Source organism: Podarcis erhardii, assembly GCF_964252035.2.
Source record: "Podarcis erhardii genome assembly, chromosome: 8".
NCBI classification, from domain to species: Eukaryota; Metazoa; Chordata; class Lepidosauria; order Squamata; family Lacertidae; genus Podarcis; species Podarcis erhardii.
The window spans coordinates 78,457,877-78,476,543 of record NC_138499.1 but is presented as its reverse complement, the minus strand read 5'-3'; the positions used below and the strand labels follow the sequence as shown (position 1 = coordinate 78,476,543).

The window sequence follows — 18,667 nt, the reverse complement described above, 5'->3', positions numbered from 1 at the left end:
GACTCAGTTTAGACCTGTTTCCCCCCACAACTTAAACCAGCCCAGTAAACACACATCTTTGTGTAGATGTCAGCCAATATTGTTAAGGCCTGAATGTTTTAGTCTAAAGCTATTGCATCTAAACACTAAAAGGATCCCTGGCAGGGGGGTATATATTAGCAGAGGGTTTTGTTGTTAATTTATGGTTTGAGACAGCTCTTCGTGGAAAGCAACCTACTGGGTTTGCTGCATTTTAAGAAGCAGTCTTATTATTTGGTATTAGTGTTAAATTGCCCATTTTCATCTTCGCTAGCACTCCTCAATAGGCAGACATAATTTTTGGCTTCATGATTTCCACATGCAATTCTACTAGGATGGAAATTTTAAAACAGGAGTATTCATTGTCTGTATGGAAATGAAATTCCAAACCTGAGGGATTGTGAGACTCTTCACTCGGATATTCCTTTTTCCTTTTTCCTGTGTTACTCGCTTTCACAAGTGGCAATACAAGCGAGGTTCAAACATGCTTTTTAGTGCGGATTTAAAGAGTAAATCCCGCTCTGGTGGGAAGGTGAACGGCGTTTCCATGCGCTGCTCTGGTTTGCCAGAAGCGGCTTAGTCATGCTGGCCACATGACCTGGAAGTTGTACGCCGGCTCCCTCGGCCAATAAAGTGAGATGAGCACTGCAACCCCAGAGTAAGCCACGACTGGACCTAATGGTCAGGGGTCCCTTTACCTTTACCTAAAGAGCAAAAATGTCAGGCGAACATTCACGAGGCTCTGCTTAAAGGTGTGTAAAGTTATCCCTAAGAGAGAGACCTGCTGATATAGAATCCATAAAAAGACATCTGTAGAATAATTGTGGAATAATACTTTGTTTCTTACAATAAAGGTAAAGGTACCCCTGACCATTAGGTCCAGTCGCGGACAACTCTGGGGTTGTGCGCTCATCTCGCTCTGTAGGCCAAGGGAGCCGGCGTTTGTCCACAGACAGCATCCGGGTCATGTGGCCAGCATGACTAAGCCGCTTCTGGCGAACCAGAGCAGTGCATGGAAACACCGTTACCTTCCCGCCGGAGCGGTACCTATTTATCTACTTGCACTTGGTGTGCTTTCGAACTGCTAGGTGGGCAAGAGCTGGGACCGAACAACGGGAGCTCTTCCTTTCATGGGGATTCAAACTACCGACCTTCCGATCAGCAAGCCCTAGGCTCTGTGGTTTAGACCACAGCGCCACCCGCGTCCCTTAAGCATTTTTTAAATAACATTTTTTAAAAAATTGCAGTGTCCCCAAATTCCAAGACCATGATGATGATGATCCACTGTTGCATGGTCTCAGCCAAACCTCATAGTGTTGAGAGGCTCATAAATGCAAGCGTTGTGCTCAAAAGCAGAAGCAGAGCCCGACTCTCTGTAGAAACGGAAACCCTCTGTCGTTACATCCATTATAATATGCCTGCCTTTGTCTGAGCGGGACTCCAGCCCAGCTGTTTTGCATTGGCTGTAGAAGGAGAAACATAAGAGTGCAGGATAGGACAAGGGCTCAAAAGCAGGGGTACTTGGAGGGTATTTCCAAGGAGGTGATGAAGCGTTAGCTGCCTGAAGGCGAAATAGGAGAGATTCTGGCCAAAAATTAGGAGGCATTTTAATATGACTGGGCAGTGTAAGTATGGGAACTGCACACATTCTACTGTAATATAATTGGTGTGCATACTGTTCCTGATATTGCCTGTTATTTCAGTGCTTAATATGCCTAACGTGTCTAGTTCCCTCCCGCTTTTTCAGTTGCACATCATCAGCTTTCCCCATCAGCGGCACAATTTGTGTCCAACTGCACCCTAAAAAAAATCCCTGAGAGGTGTGTTCAAGCATTCATAACTGTGTTGTATTCTGGCTGTAATATTCAGACATTACACTATGCCACATCCCATCATCGTCATCATGGCTAATTAACATTTTTAGACCGCTTTCAAGTGTTCAGGAAAGTTTTTAATATTTAATGCTGTATTGTGTTTTTAATATTCGATTGGGAACAGCTCAGAGTGGCTGTGGAGGCTCAGCCAGATGGGTGGGGTATTATTTATTTATTTATTTATCTATTTATTTATCTATTTATACCCTGCCCTCCCCAGCCAGAGCCGGGCTCAGGGTGGCTAACACCAGTAAAATTACAGTTAAAACATAATAGGAAAAGAAAAAACCCAATTTAAAATACAGGTTAAGATCAAAACCATAAGGGGAGGGAAACATAAGGGTCAGACTGAGTCCAAACCAAAGGCCAGGCAGAACAGCTCTGTCTTGCAGGCCCTGTGGAAAGATGTCAAGTCCCACAGGGCCCTAGTCTCTTGTGACAGAGCGTTCCACCAGTTCGGGGCCAGTACTGAAAAGCCCTGGCCCTAGTTGAGACCAATCTAACCACCTTGCGACCTGGGACCTCCAAAATGTTGTCATTTGTGGACCTTAAGGTCCTCTGCGGGGCATACCAGGAGAGGCGGTCCCGTAAGTACATGGGTATAATATATTATTATTATTATTATTATTATTATTATTATTATTATTATTAATTAATCAAACCACTTCATACGCATTATCTACTTGGAATGCCTACAATAACCCCCATAAGTGAGTCTTATTCAGCATTTTGCAGATGGGGGGGCTGAGGTGTAAAGAAAATTTCCAGCTGCTGAGTTCATGGCAAAAGCAAGATTTGAATCAGGGACTTCTTGGTTTGTAGTTCAGTCCCTTAAGCTAAAAAGTGGGTATTTCTGCTGTGTTTTATGTTCAAAATGATAGAATCATAGTATTGTACAGTTGGAAGGGACTGGGAGGGTCATCTAGTCCAGCCCCCTGTAACGTAGGAGTATTTTTGCCCAGCACGAGGCTCAAACCCACAAGCCTGAGATTAAGAGTCTCCTGCTCTACTGACCGAAGCAATTCAGTGGTTTAAAATGGTAGATTCCTTTTCATGCATTAGAACATTCTTTGCATTGTTGCAATGCATTAACATGCTGAACAAATAGGCACATTGTTTAGTAAACTATCACCAGATGTGCTTAATAATATCTACTTTTCAATAGGCACTGAGCCTGCATCTACACCGTTCTTGCTAAAGATAGGAAGGGATGCAAATAGACAAGCACTGGGAGAGCATGTGTTCTCTATAGGCCTACACATCCCAAAATTCTTTGAAACAAACTATGGCAGCTTGAGAAAGTAGGGTAGGCAAGCCCTGTGTGCTTGACTGGCCTAGCTCAGGAATGTCAAGATGCTAGTTTCGGAAGCAGATTCTGTGTATACGAAGCGGCCTAGGACCCTCGTACCTACGGGACCGCCTCTCCTGGTATGCCCCGCGGAGGACCTTAAGGTCCACAAATAACAACACTTTGGAGGTCCCAAGTCACAAGGTGGTTAGATTGGTCTCAACTAGGGCCAGGGCCTTTTCAGTACTGGCCCCGACTTGGTGGAACGCTCTGTCACAAGAGACTAGGGCCCTACGGGACATGACATCTTTCCACAGGACCCGCAAGACAGAGCTGTTCCGCCTAGCCTTTGGTTTGGACTCAATCTGACCCTTATGTTTCCCTCCCCTTATGGTTTTGATCTATGGGCTACTATTAAAATGAGGCTGCATTTTAAATTGTATTTTAACCTGTATTTTAGTAAATTGGTTGTCCTCCCCCCCCATTATGTTTTTATTGTAATTTTACTGGTGTTAGCTGCCCTGAGCCCGACTCTGGCCGGGGAGGGCGGGGTATAAATAAAAATTTATTATTATTATTATTATTAGACATAAATAGAAGCCCAATCCCAAAATCATCTGTTGTACTTAAATCCATTGAAATAAATGGGACAGGTTTAGCGTGGCTTAAATAGGTTCATTCATCTCAACAAGACCTCAGTGCAAATTTTTACTGAATTCACTAACTTTTACTGAATTTAGGTCAGTGTTTGCTCACCCAGGTTGGCTTATGAGAACAAAAAATCAAAATGGAAGCATCCTTTCCAAGGTCAATGAAGAAGACAGCAGCAGCAAAAACAAACAAACAAACAAACAAACAAACAAACCAAGGCAGTAAACATATGCCAGGGCTATACCATTTCTTACTCGCATAATTGAATATTCCTCCATACAAAATAATTCCCACATAGAAAGGTTCTAGCCTAGCTTACTAGGGGCACAATTTTTAATATTTTTATTTCAATAGAAGAGCATTTCACTATGGACTCAGCTGCACAGCTGCAAATAAAAGCTGTGCTGTAAAATGCAAGATACAAATGTTGCACTAGATGGCGACAGTGAGCTATGCCAAATTCAATGTATTTTTCAAAACGTTTCCCCAGCGTTTTTTATATGTGTATAGATTCCACCTATGTGAGTGCTCAATTGTTGACTGAAGTGGTAAAGGTTGTTTGACCCACCAGGTCAGCCATGTTGAGATGGTGTTGCCTGGAATATAGTTCTGTTAAAGCCTTGATCCAGCTGCCTGGTTCTAGATTTAGATCTTCTGGGAGCTCCCCATAACACAAAACAAAATTAATGGGAATATTATACAATATATTGACAATCATTTATTTATGCATTTATTTAAAAATATTGTATGTATGTTTTTTATGTATTTATTAAAGTTATATACATCATTTCAAGCTGACTTAAAAGAAACATTATACTGCATTTTGTAAGAAACCACAGCAAACATATAAAAAGGTGTCAAAAACAGGGCAGCTGTGGTCCAGGATGGGGAGTCCAACTGGAGCAGAATTTGTGGTTTTTGCCTATGTTTCTCTCTCCTCTACAATACTTCCCAGAGGACTGCTGTTGCAGGGAGGGGGGTAGTCAAGCTGGAGCAGGCTCTGAGGTGGTCTTTGTCTGTATCTATTTCTCTTCTGACAGGATAGTTGGAGGTAAAACGAACGTGTGGCAGATATATTTGCTATATTGATGTCATATCAAAGCTGACTTTTCCGAGGCTTTGAAAGTACTCATGTGAAAATGCTCTATTGTATACCCAAGTATAGGGATGGAAGGGTCTGTGAGTTTTATTTCTCTCAATTTCTCATTTTTTCCAGTCTTAAATTCTGCTCTCCACATTTCTGCATCGATTTGAGTGATGATGATGATGATGATGATGATGATAATAATAATAATAATAATTTTTTATTTATACCCCACCCATCTGGCCGAGTTTCCCCAGCCACTCTGGGCGGCTCCCAGTCGAGTGTTAAAAACAATACAGCATTAAATATTAAAAACTTCCCTAAAAAGGGCTGCTTTCAGATGCCTTTTAAAAATAGGATAGCTGCTTATTTCTTTCACATCTGAATGGACGGCGTTCCACAGGGTGGGCGCCACTACCAAGAAGGCCCTCTGTCTGGTTCCCTGTAACCTCACTTCTCGCAGTGAGGGAACTGCCAGAAGGCCCTCAGCGCTCGATCTCAGTGTCTGGGCTCAACGATGGGGGTGGAGATGCTCCTTCAAGTATACAGGCTGAGGCCGTTTAGGGCTTTAAAGGTCAGCACCAACACTTTGAATTGAGCTTGGAAACGTATTATTTTTAAATCCTCATGAAAATTCTTCAGCATTTTTGTGTGAATTTCTCCTAATAAACACATTTTTGAATGCAGTTCTGGCTATGTACACATGGTTGCTAGCAATTTCTCCTAATATAATCCAGTTTTGGATGCTATTTTCACTAATATAGTTATTTTGAAGCACACCTGCCCCTAACATGTATTTTGGTAAACACTGGTTGAAGGACTACACCACAAAATTCAGATAAGTGCGAATTTCGGAGGCTGGCTCTGTTCCATTTGTCATATTTTTTAAACCAAGTGTGAAAGAATTGGCTTTAAATTCTCCCCACACCTAGTCATGACTTGCCATGTTCTGGTTCAACCCATTTTCCCAAGCTGTTTTCAAGACACAGCGTGTTGCAACACACGCTCAGCATCTCAGAACCTACTGAAAAATATCAGCTAAAGCAGACTTCAAAACAGGCTTTTGCATTACTGAATTGAAATGTAATTCTGTGCCCTTTATCTGTTCCATTAGAAACACATGAATACACATGGGCCAGTAACTGTAAATCTGACTGGGAAGATCTCTTACAAAATGCAGTTTTTCTCCTCACATCTTATTCTTTCTCTTGCCCAGGTTTGCTGCACACCCGGTATACCTGCTGAATGATGACAACCTGCCCTCCTTGCAAGGTACAATTATTACAGCATCGACCCAGCCTAACATTTTCAGAATCTAATCTCCTTAGAGCCCAGCAGGCAGTTGCCTTTGTAGGCTGAGCTGTGGCAAGCTGCTGGGCAGCAAAGGTGATTTAAATCACACAATCAAAGGAAAGCATAATCCGCCCCATATGTTGGGGCTGCAATCCATGCAGACAGGAACGTGGGGAGAGAAGCCCTGAATCAGCAGTAGGGAAGACTGAAACCTATCCAAAACAGATTGTCTTAAGAACTGAGGAGAACGCCGAAGACTGCGGATGAAGGGAGACTGTGGAGAAAAGGGGGTGGGTGAAGGTGTAGAATTTCGTAGACCAGCGGCCGTACCGTGAGAAAGGGAGACACAATGAGATTGATGCAATCTGGAGCATTTTGCTTTCAGTATGTTCTGACAGTTGTAAAGTTTCTCAGAAAGGAAGACAAGAGATTTTGAAGTTGTACCGCGTGCTGGGGGTCCTATGCTGTGAAAAATGTGACATCCCCTTTTATCCTCTATACAGTTTGCCCCCGCCCCATAAGAACAGATGTTTCAGTTCAATATTTCAGGCTTTTGGTTTGTGCAATCGCAGAGGGTGAACTGCAAGTGCCCAACTTGTTGTTGTTGTTGTTGTTTAGTCATTTAGTCGTGTCCAACTCTTCGTGACCCCATTGACCAGAGCACGCCAGGCACTCCTGTCTTCCACTGCCTCCCTCAGATTGGTCAAACTCATGCTGGTAGCCTCGAGAACACTGTCCAACCATCTCGTCCTCTGTCATCCCCTTCTCCTTGTTCCCTCCATCTTTCCCAACATCAGGGTCTTTTCCAGGGAGTCTTCTCTTCTCATGAGGTGGCCAAAGTCTTGGAGCCTCAGCTTCAGGATCTGTCCTTCCAGTGAGCACTCAGGGCTGATTTCCTTCAGAATGGAGAGGTTTGATCTTCTTGCAGTCCATGGGACTCTCAAGAGTCTCCTCCAGCACCATAATTCAAAAGCACCAATTCTTTGTCAATCAGCCTTCTTTATATTCCAGCTCTCACTTCCATACATCACTACTGGGAAAACCATAGCTTTAACTATATGGACCTTTGTTGGCAAGGTGATGTCTCTGCTTTTTAAGAGGCTGTCGAAGTTTGTCATTGCTTTTCTCCCAAGAAGCAGGCGTCTTTTAATTTCGTGGCTGCTGTCACCATCTGCAGTGATCATGGAGCCCAAGAAAGTAAAATCTCTCACTGCTTCCATTTCTTCCTTTTCTATTTGCCAGGAGGTGATGGGACCAGTGGCCATGATCTTCGTTTCTTTGATGTTGAGCTTCAAACCATATTTTGCGCTCTCCTCTTTCACCCTCATTAAAAGGTTCTTTAATTCCTCCTCACTTTCTGCCATCAAAGCGCCCAACTAGGAAGGCACTAATGTGAGCAATTTTCTCGTAATTGTCTCATGCGGAGCTAATTTGTTGTGGTCCCAGATCTTCCTTGCTCTTGCCTCTGTGTACCCAACAAACTAGTTCAGCCTGCCCACAATTCTAGACGCAGCTACTCAAGAGTAAGCCTAATCAGAGGTGTAGAGAGAGGTTTGACCCAAAAGTCATGAAATTGACCCAGTAATGTGCGGAGAAATGGGTTCAATCATTTGCCTCCTCCTTGTATGAATATAGAGTGATGATCTAAATACTATAATGTATATAGTACATTAACTGATTTACCTCATGAAAAGTAACACATACATTATCCTATATATAAGACATCATTATCTCTCCCCACTCCACGCACAGATAAAATGTTCCGCTGAATCATTTCACCAAGTTATCAGCATGTTTACTTGGAACTGAGGCAAATCTCATTGAACTCAGTAGGGATTACCTCTGATCTGACATGTATAGATTTGATGGGCAGCTTAGACCCCACACCTAACATCATGAAATCAGGTGTAGGGTGGTTGGCTGTGGCTTCATGAAAGTGGCCTCAAGGACCAAATGTGGGGGACGGGAGGGTCAAGTTTGGCTTGCTGTCCAGAAGTTCCCCACCCCTGGCTTGGAGACGATTCAGAAATGTCCCCATCTTATTTATTCACAATAAATAATCACCATAATTTTATTATTCATATGATTGTGTTGCCCCAGCCACTCTGGGTGGCTCCCAACAAAATATTAAAAACATAATTAAATGTAGTTAAACGATTAAAATTAGTTTTTTCCTTTTACTAATTTGGAGACGTGTCGAATAGTTTCTTTGTAAAATGGACGCACAATCAACAAAGAACACCAGTTTCCCAGTTGGTAATATTATATGCTTTATTTTTTCATTTACACTTTCTTCTCTTTTTTACTATTTGATGCGCACTTGTCATCATTAATAAACCCTCTGTTTCCTGCACAAACAATCTGCAGCATGGTATCTATTTTCCTTCTTGCAAAATTCTGAAATGTCTATTACATTGGTCTATTTAGTACAGTATAGTCTATGCTGATTGACAGACTTCAAGGTCCCAAGCAGAAGTCTCCTTCCCAGGCTGTTTCCTGAGACCCGTTTAACTGGAGAAATCGGGACATTCATCAGTCTATGGTTGTTTGAGCATCCAGAGTGATGAGCGGCTAAAGAAATAACTGATCCTATACAATAGTTGGCATTTTCCAATACTTGAGACAATGGCCACTTGTAGTTAGCTTTACATTTTGAAGGGTCATTGAAATATACTTGGAGTTGAGAGTGGATTTCATGCTCTTTATTCAGCTCATAGTGCTGAGCAGGAATGGAGGTTTCCCCACAATATCTGCTTATATACCGGTACATTATTTACACAATGAGCTGCACATGATTGGCTAATTCCGGGATCCTCCTGTAGGCCAATCAGGTTGTGGATTCACTTCCAGCTGGAGCTGGATTGGGTGGCTTCTGCGGACCAATTATACTGCTGCATTGTTCTAGGACCAATCAGACTGCTGCATTTTGGATCCTATTGTTCTGGGACCAATCAGACTGCTGCATTTTGGATCCTATTCAACTCAGTACATAACAGTCATGTTAACGGAACAGCAGTGATGTGTTGTTGTTTTTTTTAAAAAAATGTGTGTTAAACTGCCTGATCTTTGCATTTAAAATAACCATCAACTGAGAAAGCTGTAGTAGAATTGATCAAGGATGAATGATAACCCAAATTGGTCTCATGGATCTCGCATTGCTCGTGGATAATTCCGTCGTATACATCTCACTCTAGATCTGAAGATTACAGATGTCGTTGGCTCCACTGACCTCCTTTTATCATAAATATTCTATAAACAGGTGTTCCTTTACATTGGAAACAGGAACCCTGTCCTGACTCCCATTCTGCCCCAGCAAAGTTTGTTGGAAGCGATGGAGACTGCCGTAATGAAACTAGCACGATAGTGTATTTGTGCTATAGACGACACATCTGTTATCATTTTAAGAAGGATTTTCTGCTTGTCTTCTCAGTTACACCAGGATAGGGGTGGGGAGTAAATGTTGTCCTACTTAAACAAGAACCTAGATATACCGTATTTTTCGCTCTATAAGACACACTAGACCATAAGACGCACCTAGTTTTTGGAGGAGGAAAATAGGGGAAAAAAATTCTGAATCTCAGAAGCCAGAACAACAAGAGGGATCGCTGTGCAGCAAAAGCAGCGATCCCTCTTGCTGTTCTGGCTTCCGGGATTGCTGCGCAGCCTGCATTCACTCCATAAGATGCACACACATTTCCCCTTACTTTTTAGGAGGGAAAAAGTAAGTCTTATAGAGCAAAAAATACGGTAACTCACATGGTGGAACATTCCACTGCCAAAGTGGTAAATCTTCAAGGTATACTTCATCTAAAGTTACTTTCTCCTTGGTGCCCTCCTTGAGAAGACATCCTAAAAGTAATCTGATGTGGAGAATGAACCAAAAGAGTAGCGACAGGGAGTGAGCCACATTTTGCAGAAATGTGTAAAACCTATTCTGGTTCCAGGCTTTTTTGGAAAGGTTTTGTTCTGCTGCAACCAAAGTGATGGAAAGAAAGGTTGGGGATGGGAGATACAGTAGATGATCACGAGGAACAGTATATTTTGTGGAGAGGGTAGTGAGAACAGCAGGGAGCAAATCGCCATAGTGGTACCTTGGTTCTCAAACGCTTTGGTACTCAAACAACTTGGGACCCAAACACTGCAAATATGGAAGTAAATGTTCTGGTTTGCAAACTTTTTTTCAAAAGCTGAACAGGCTGTGTTTTGAATGTTATGCTTCTGATTTGAGTGCCACACTTCCATTTTGAGTGTTACGCTGAGGTCTGTCTGCTTTTGCTATTTATTTTGCATTTTTGTTTTTGCGGCTCTTTTTGTATCGTTTTTGTGACTGTGTGGAACCCAGTTCAGTTACTGGTTGATTGATTGTGTGACTGCAGTACATTGTTTATTACTTTCTTTATGGATCAATGGTCACGTTAGATAGTAAAATTCATGTTAAATTGCTGATTTAGGGATTGTTTTTAAAAGCCTGGAACAGATTAATCCATTTTGCATTACTTTCTATGGGAAAGCGCGCCTTGGTTTTGGAACGGTTGTGTTTTGGAACGGACTTCCGGAACACTTTGAAAACCAAGGTACCACTGTAATTGCATTGGAGGACCAACTTTCTGCCCATGTGCAGAGAGGTAAAAGAAATGTCAAGTATATTGTCAGGAGTTTCTCCCCTACAGCTTCAAGAGGTAGAAATTTGTTCTTCAGAAACACAGAAGGAATATTGATGTGCCCAGCATGATTATGATGAAGCTACCAGAAAGCTGGACTCTCCACTCTGCTAAAAAGTCATGGCCATCAGCATTTGAAAAATCCCAATTTTTAAAAGAGGAATATCAATTATTAAAATAAATTAAAGAAAAGTGTGTGTGTACACACACACACACACACACACACACTGGAAAAGGCAACTCTTGCAAAAATTGCATTTTTCTTCTAACAATGAAATCCTGTACAGTGCTACCTCAGTTTACAAACTTAATCCGTTCCGGAAGTCCGTTCTTAAACCAAAGCTCTTCTTAAACTGAGGTGTGCTTTTCCTAATGAGGCCTCCCCACTGCCAGTACCCTTCCACCATTCGGCTTCCGTTCTTAGACTGGGGTAATGTTCGCTAACCAGGACGCTACTTCCGGTTTTGCGGAGTTCTTATACCGAATAGTTGGTAAACAGGGCTGTTCTTAAACCGAGGTACCACTGTATATAAAATGCCCAAGACTCTGGGTGCTTCCAGTTGTAGGGTGCTCCTTCCAGCTGCAATCCATTGAAATGAATGGGGTTTGGGCAGGAGCACAGAAAATGTTATTTTCCAGAGTGGGTTTCTCAGCTTGTAAATTTGCTGGCTCCTGTTCCAAAGCTGCTTTGTTCGAGTTTGGAGTAGTTGATTTTTTTGCCTCATGCACTTCATTTGGGAAAGCTTCAAAGCTTCAGAGTCAGGCACTGATTTATATAGTTGGGTGTATTCTAGAATTATTTGTCAATAGCAGGAAAGACATCCTGCAACCATTTAGCCTCAGGGAGATGTTCTTTTATATCTGCTGATGGCTAATGCGAACATAAAGGCATAGAGTTGCATGTGGACTGCAATGTTTTGGATATATTGTTGCTCTCTGGTTTTTATTAAGAATTTTCTAACAACTACTTATTTTGGGCTAATATCTTCTCTGAAAATCAGGAAAGATTACTTTTTGGAAAGAAGACAGTGGTTTGGCAAGGGAAGGTATACCTGATGCCAAAGGCTTGCCGAAATGCAATATTATTGCCAATTAGTGTAGTCTGAGTACCACAACTGTTTGCGTTTTATGAGAAAATGAACCAAGAATGAAACTGATTATGACTGCAAACTCATGCATACTTACTCGTGAGCAAGCACCATTGTTTGTTTCCCCTAAATTTTAGAACGGGACCCAACATGTGGAAATATGGGTTACCTAGAGGTTTCAACAAAGTTATTCATACAATGGTTGCCTGCAAACCTCAGGAAGCTATTCTGAAAGAACTGGTTGTATTAGTCAAACCTGAGTACTTCTGCTTTCTAAATAATTGGTCTCCATTTTGATTAGACCCAGATTTAGTCTTTCACATTATCTGCTGAGCATTTTCCCAAGAGAGTTTTAACCTGGGACCTTCAGCATGAAAAGCATGAGTTGTACCACAATTTCAACCTCAAATTGTATTATTGTCACAGGGGAGGGTTTTCCTCAACCTCTCTTTTCCAGAAGTTCAGAGTTGTTACATTCAATTTTCCTGAGCGAACGCTAAATCCCTCACAGAAAACCACTTTTGTCTGTTAAAGTATTCTATGCAGTAACCCGAAGAGCTACTTCTAACTTGTCTTACTAAGGTTACTCAACAGGGTCCCCAAACATATCAGCTTTACAGGTAGCCATGATAGCTGCTATCATGGCAGCTACACTCCCCTTCCACCTGGATGTGACAAGCCTTCGGTTTTCCTTTCCCCAGTCTAGAATAATGCAATACAGGAAGCATTTCCCTCACTCTGAGTTGGCTACATTTGCCCTTAAAGACAGGCAAGCCAGAAAATCACATCTCATTGGCTTTTTGGAATTGTGATGTCATTCCATTCACAGTGTGATCCCTGATTGGCTGGGATCCCATTGTGATAAGGAAGATACTCCACTAGGCAACAGAAAATAGTATCAAAGCAACTTCCCGGAGAAGTGGCAACCAGCAGGTGAAGAAACATAAAAAGCTCTCTTTTTCCTCCCAGAAGAGGTAGATGAAATAATAGTTTGGTCCCTCCCACAGCCCACTTTCCATGTTTGGGAACACTTGGTGCAATGCTTCATAGAGAAATAAAAGTACCTGCCCACTGAAATGGGGCCTCTGGTACTCCAGCACCATCTTCTGGCCAGAGAGGAGGCAGCAGATTTTAAAAGAAGGTTTGACCCAGAACCAGGAAGGAAGAGGAGAGGCTGGCCTCATCCAGGGCCGTCTTTAGCATATGCGGCGCTGAGGTGGAAAAAAACTGCCCAGAGCCCCCATTTTTTGGGGGGGGGGGAGGCCAAAGTTGTTGAACTTTTTTTAGGGGGGCAGCTCAGAGTTGTTGAGCACCTATTTGGTGTTTCGCAACTTTCTGACTAGTTGCAGGACCTTAGCCAGACCTAGCAGAATAAACGCAGGATCCACGGAAGCAATTGGCGACTTGGCTGCAGACAGGATAGACGAAGCAGGAACCAGGAACTTGTAGTCAGGTGTTTATTATATACTGTGGACTATTTACAGGAACAGAACACGGATCTTTTGCTAGCTCTCTCTGACACGACTCACAACTGCTACACTGACACAGAACAACTGAACTACTGAACTCTGAACACTGAACTAACACATTCCAGGTAGTAGGCCATTAATTATCACTCCCTTGAGAGAGCTTGACCAATCAGGGAGTTGTCTCCATGTCTCTGTTATCACCAGGCAGACTTACTCCTTCAGATTGCCTTCTGGCTGTCTGACAAACCTTCATTGACTCTGTGTGAGTAGCTGCGCGTACACAGTTTCCCAACAGGCCACACAACTCTCTCCCATGCCTCTGCGGGTGGAGGGAGGAAAGCAATTCCCACAGAGGCTTGGCAGGGAAGTTGCACACCTCATGTGAGCCGCATGCATGCACTGGGTGAGCCTCTTGATGGCCCACCAATCCCAGGTGCGCAGGAGGGCGGAGTCAGTCAGCTGCCTCTGCGCCCACAGCAGAAAAGCTTGCAGCGATCCAACAGGCTCTGCTCCGCTCAGCTGGCCTGGCTCTTCAATCCCCGGACTCCAAATCTCCGCCCCGGACTCTCGGCCTGGCACCCCTGAGAGCCCAGCGCCCAGGTGCCCTGCACCCCTAGCGCCTATGGGTAAGACGGCCCTGACTTCATCTCCTCCAATATGAAGATAAAATATACAGGCCTCCATTGATTTCCATGGCCACCACTTTCATGCGCTGCTTGTCAGCATGGAAGGCTTCTAATAACTGGATGCTGGACTAGACAGACCATTAGGCTCAAGTTACATCTTATACCAAGTACTCTCTGTGGTTTCCCCCCTGCACTTTTTTTTAAAGCTTCTTTTTATTTTTATTTTTATTACTTTTTTATTTAAAATTAAAACAAAACGTATTTTCCAAAAACATATCATCCTTATCTCCCCCCATTTTCCATCCCTCCCCCTCCCTTCTCCCACAGAACCCACCCACCCCCACCCCCCGACTTTCCTCAGTTCCAGACTTTGATTTCTCTAAAAAATGCTGTTTTCTGCATGTTACACAGTTGTATAGATCCTCAAACTATTTAGCTGATAAATATCAATAAAAAGTTTGTGAATGTTTATTCAAAAACAGCGAAGGAGTCCAGTTCGCTTTGTTGCATCTTCAAATACTTTGTAAAGGGTTCCCATTTATCTTTAAAGCTTCAATCAGCCTGGGTTAGCTATAAAATGGTTAGAAGAATGGTGGCTAGTCCTCCAAGGTGTTTTCAATTCAAAATTACCCTGCCAAAGATGTTTTTTGACCCACGGGAAAGTTAAAGGATCCTCGGATAGTTTATCAAACTCAGCTTGGCGATAAGGTTACGAGCTACAGAACAACCAGGCGCTACAGGATTAAGCAGCCCTTTAAAAAAATGCAAGGTGCAGACAATGTTTCTCTCCCTCTCTCATACTGAGCCTCTTGGGCTTGCCGATCAGAAGGTCAGCGGTTCGAATCCCCACAATGGGGTGAGCTCCTGTTGCTCTGCCCCAGCTCCTGCCAACCTAGCAGTTTGAAAGCACGCCAGTGCAAGTAGATAAATAGGTACCGCTGCGGCGGGAAGGTAAATGGCGTTTCCGTGCGCTCTGGCTTCCGTCATGGTGTCCCTCAAGTCCTGACGGAGGGCATCTGGTTGGCAACCGTGAGAACAGAGTGCAGGACTCATGGGCCTTTGGCCAGATCCAGTAGGCTCATCTTATGTTCTTAGTACAATAAAAAGGTTATAAAAGTCCAAGAATAATATATGCAACCAGCAGCTACTAAACCCAACCATTAAAAAGCCTAAGAGAAGTAGAAGGTTTCTCTGGAGAGGAGCTAAGCCAAAAAGACTTTGGGTCTGTTCCCTTAAACCATTATTTATATTGCCCTTTGTAATCCCACTAAACTGGCCCTAGGGTGAACTTGGCTGGTTAGTTTTTGAGCAACTCTTGTCTGCAGCACCGAAATGCTTTGCCTTTCTTGAGAATCCCAAAACATTTCAAGGATTATACTGTATTCAAAATAATACTGCTTCGCTTTATATTTTATTTAATTCTGAATTATAATAACAGTAGCTGTTGGCGGTATATGGACATCTGTGTTTGAATGTTGACTATCAGTTGCCCTTTTCCAGGTTTCTCTGCAAAAGTAGAGTTTTGATTTCAGTTACAAGGGCATAGTTAGTACCTTGGTGTTTTGAATTTTTTTCTGGCACTGATGTTTCAGATACAAATGGTAAGCTATTAGTCTGTCAGAGGAACATTCCTTTTAGTCAACCTCAGAGTCAAGAATGAACAGAAAAGTTCAGGTTATTAGCTTTTGCCAAATATGCTTGTACATGTGCTACATGAACTACAGGAACAACATAACTACAATCTTAGCTAAATAATCCAAAGCAAGCCGACTACATTCCTCCTGTTGTAGCTACATTAAATATAAAGTATGTGTGCAATCCAGTGAAGTGGCAATACTTGCAACAGAAATCTGGTGTTCTAGGACTGTTGGGAAATCTCGTACCAGTGGATAGCTCCATTCACCTTAAGCTAGGAAGGGGAGAAACTGTGGCTCTTTCAGATAATGGATTCCTGCTCCCACAACTATCAGCTGACCTCCATGATGGAAATCAATCCATTAACATTTGGGTGGCCATATGTTCCCCATCTTTGACATAAGCAATGGACTCCAAAACAATTCCTTGCTCTAGTTGAATGTTCATTGATCTGAATCAGAATTAGAAGAATCTGAATTTGCATCAGCCACTAACCATAGCAATCAAATAAAATGTACTGAAGATAGAGGTAAAAACTTAACTATAGAAAATACATTTGGGGGTTTTACATCAAGAATCAAATAGCAGATCTTATTCTAATTGCCCCCACTAAAAACCTTGCAGTTTTTGCTGTCACCTGATCATCTTGATCTGCTAAAAGATAGGACATAGTAGCAATGGTTGAGCGACCAAGTATGGACCAAGTAGAGGGGTAAGAACCTCACTCCTCAAATCTTTATAAAGGGTGCGAGCCAGAAGTACATGAGCCACTGACTCAATACTGCCATCTCCGCAGGGACATAACTGTTTTTCCGGTGGAATTTTTTGAAATTGACCCTCAAGCACAGCTGAAGGCAGTATATTCAATCCTGCGAAAGTGAAAGTGTGTCTGTATTTTGGAATTGTTAAATTTTGCAAAGAGGGTGCCCAAGTGTCAAAACGACTAGGTGGAAAATCATCATACCATGGACAAAATTTCCTTATTGTGGCCAAATTATTCTGTCACTCGATACCATATAGGCACTGTCTAATTAAATTATTTGCTTTACTGAAGACCAGTGTTAATAACTGTTGTGGTGATTAACCAGAAAATTAAAGTAATTCTCTGTATTCTCAGCTTCTGTTCAATGCAGCTACTTTTTTTGTTTTTTGCTTTTTTATCTCGTCTATCATCCAAGGAGCTTAAGGTGATCTACATGGCTCTCCCCTTTCCCATATTATACTCACAAGGATGGGATGAGAGATGGGATGAGGCCAGTTTGGTACTTACAAGTAGTTCTACTTATCTTATATTACAATATCTAGCTAAATGATCTTTAAATTTCTTCCAATCTTCTTGGTGTTCCTCTTCTGTCTGATTGCAGATTCTTCCAGTCAGGTCAGCCAGCTCCAAAAAGTCCAACATCTTCATCTGCCATTCTTCTTGGTATTTCTTGTGATTTCCAATTTTTAGCCAGTAAGATTCTTGCTGCAGTGGTGGCATACAAAAACAATCTAACATCCTTTTTGGGCAATTCCAATCCTATTATTCCAAGTAGAAAGGTTTCTTAATAAATGTATATTTCAAAAAAAAAATTCAATTCATTATAAATCTTTTCCCAGAAGTCTTTTACCTTAGGACATGTCCATCACATATGATAAAAGGTATCTTCTTTTTCTTTACACTTCCAACATAAATTATCACTCGTATGATAAATCTTTGCTAATTTTACTGGGGTTAAGTACCATCTATACATCATTTTCATAATGTTTTTCTTTAACACAGTGCAGGCAGTAAACTTAACCCCTTTCTTCCACAACCTTTCCCAATCTTCCATCATTATATTATGTCCAAAATCTCTTTCCCAATCTATCATCACGATTCCCTAACCACTGTACCACACTGGATTCTCACACAGAAAACCCAGCAGCGAAATAGCAGAGCTACTCTGTATCCTAGAATTCCAATGGCAAGCTGTTCCCACCCGCACCAGTCCTGGTTAGACCACTATGAGCTACTGTAGACGGCTCAGGTTAATTCCACCTGAGAGTGGCAATTTTCATTTTCTAGCCAAGGCCATTCGTGACATACAATACAGAGCAACAGGGGCCCACAACTGGGGTGGAAATGAGGGAGCAGTATCCAAAACCAACAACGAATGTCGAGATCTGGGACCTGTGTGCGAGGTTGGTCAGTAATGGAAAAGGAAATTAAATTGCTTAACAACACGCTTTGAAAACATCGAGGCACCTTGCTTGGTCTCTCTCCTGTTTTGTGCATCTGCAATGAAAGCTTGCAGAATATATATACCAAGACCTGAAATCTTTCCCACAATTTGCATGCCTCGTAAGATCAGCTGACGTGAAAAGACTCTGAACAGGGTTCTGTTTTTGCATTGTTTTAAGTCTTACGTAAACCTAGAGGAGGCCCAGAAAGGGCAGACTCTGCTCAGTTTCAGGGCCTGTCCTTCATTTCTCCCATCCTGCTTGGGGTAATGTAGATGAGAAATCCATCTCTAATTAAAAGCAAACAAAAAAAAATTGTAGCTTTCCCCCCACTCACATTCTTTGCATACATTTTAAGCAGAGCTATGCTGTTTTCTTTGAACTCGACCAAACTTGATCCAGAGAGATTCAGCTGAGGAGGAACGCTGAGACGTTAATGAGAAGTAACGTTTAATTTTTCCTCTGCGAAAAGCAAAATGTTGTGCTAAATTTTAACGATTGGAGCGTGAGAAACAAAAAAAGAGCAAAGCCTTGTGTTTTCCTGAGAACACAGTCCCTCCCAATAAGTTCAGCTGGCTGCGTTATGATCCACTCTCAAGGTGGTCCCCTTGTTGGGAACACTGGGTGGGGTGTGTTACGTATGAGTGCATAATTGCTTATTTGTAGCATTGTTTTAGGGTGGGGTGGGAATCCTCCGATCCTGCAGTTCCGGAGGGGGGAGTGCATGTTAATAAGAAATACAGGGGAAATACTGTCAGGATATTTGAAGGGATGA

At 42.3% G+C, this 18,667-nt stretch overlaps 1 protein-coding gene across 2 annotated transcripts in view; it reads left to right on the top strand.

The window, feature by feature from the left end:
• FBXL7 (F-box and leucine rich repeat protein 7) overlaps nucleotides 1–18,667 on the top strand; it is a 211,465-nt gene that overhangs the window by 12,564 nt on the left and 180,234 nt on the right. For both annotated transcript variants that reach the window (XM_081873094.1, XM_081873093.1), the window contains exon 2: nucleotides 6,132–6,187. The gene's annotated coding sequence lies outside the window, so the exon portion shown is untranslated. The remainder of the gene's footprint in view (nucleotides 1–6,131; nucleotides 6,188–18,667) is intronic.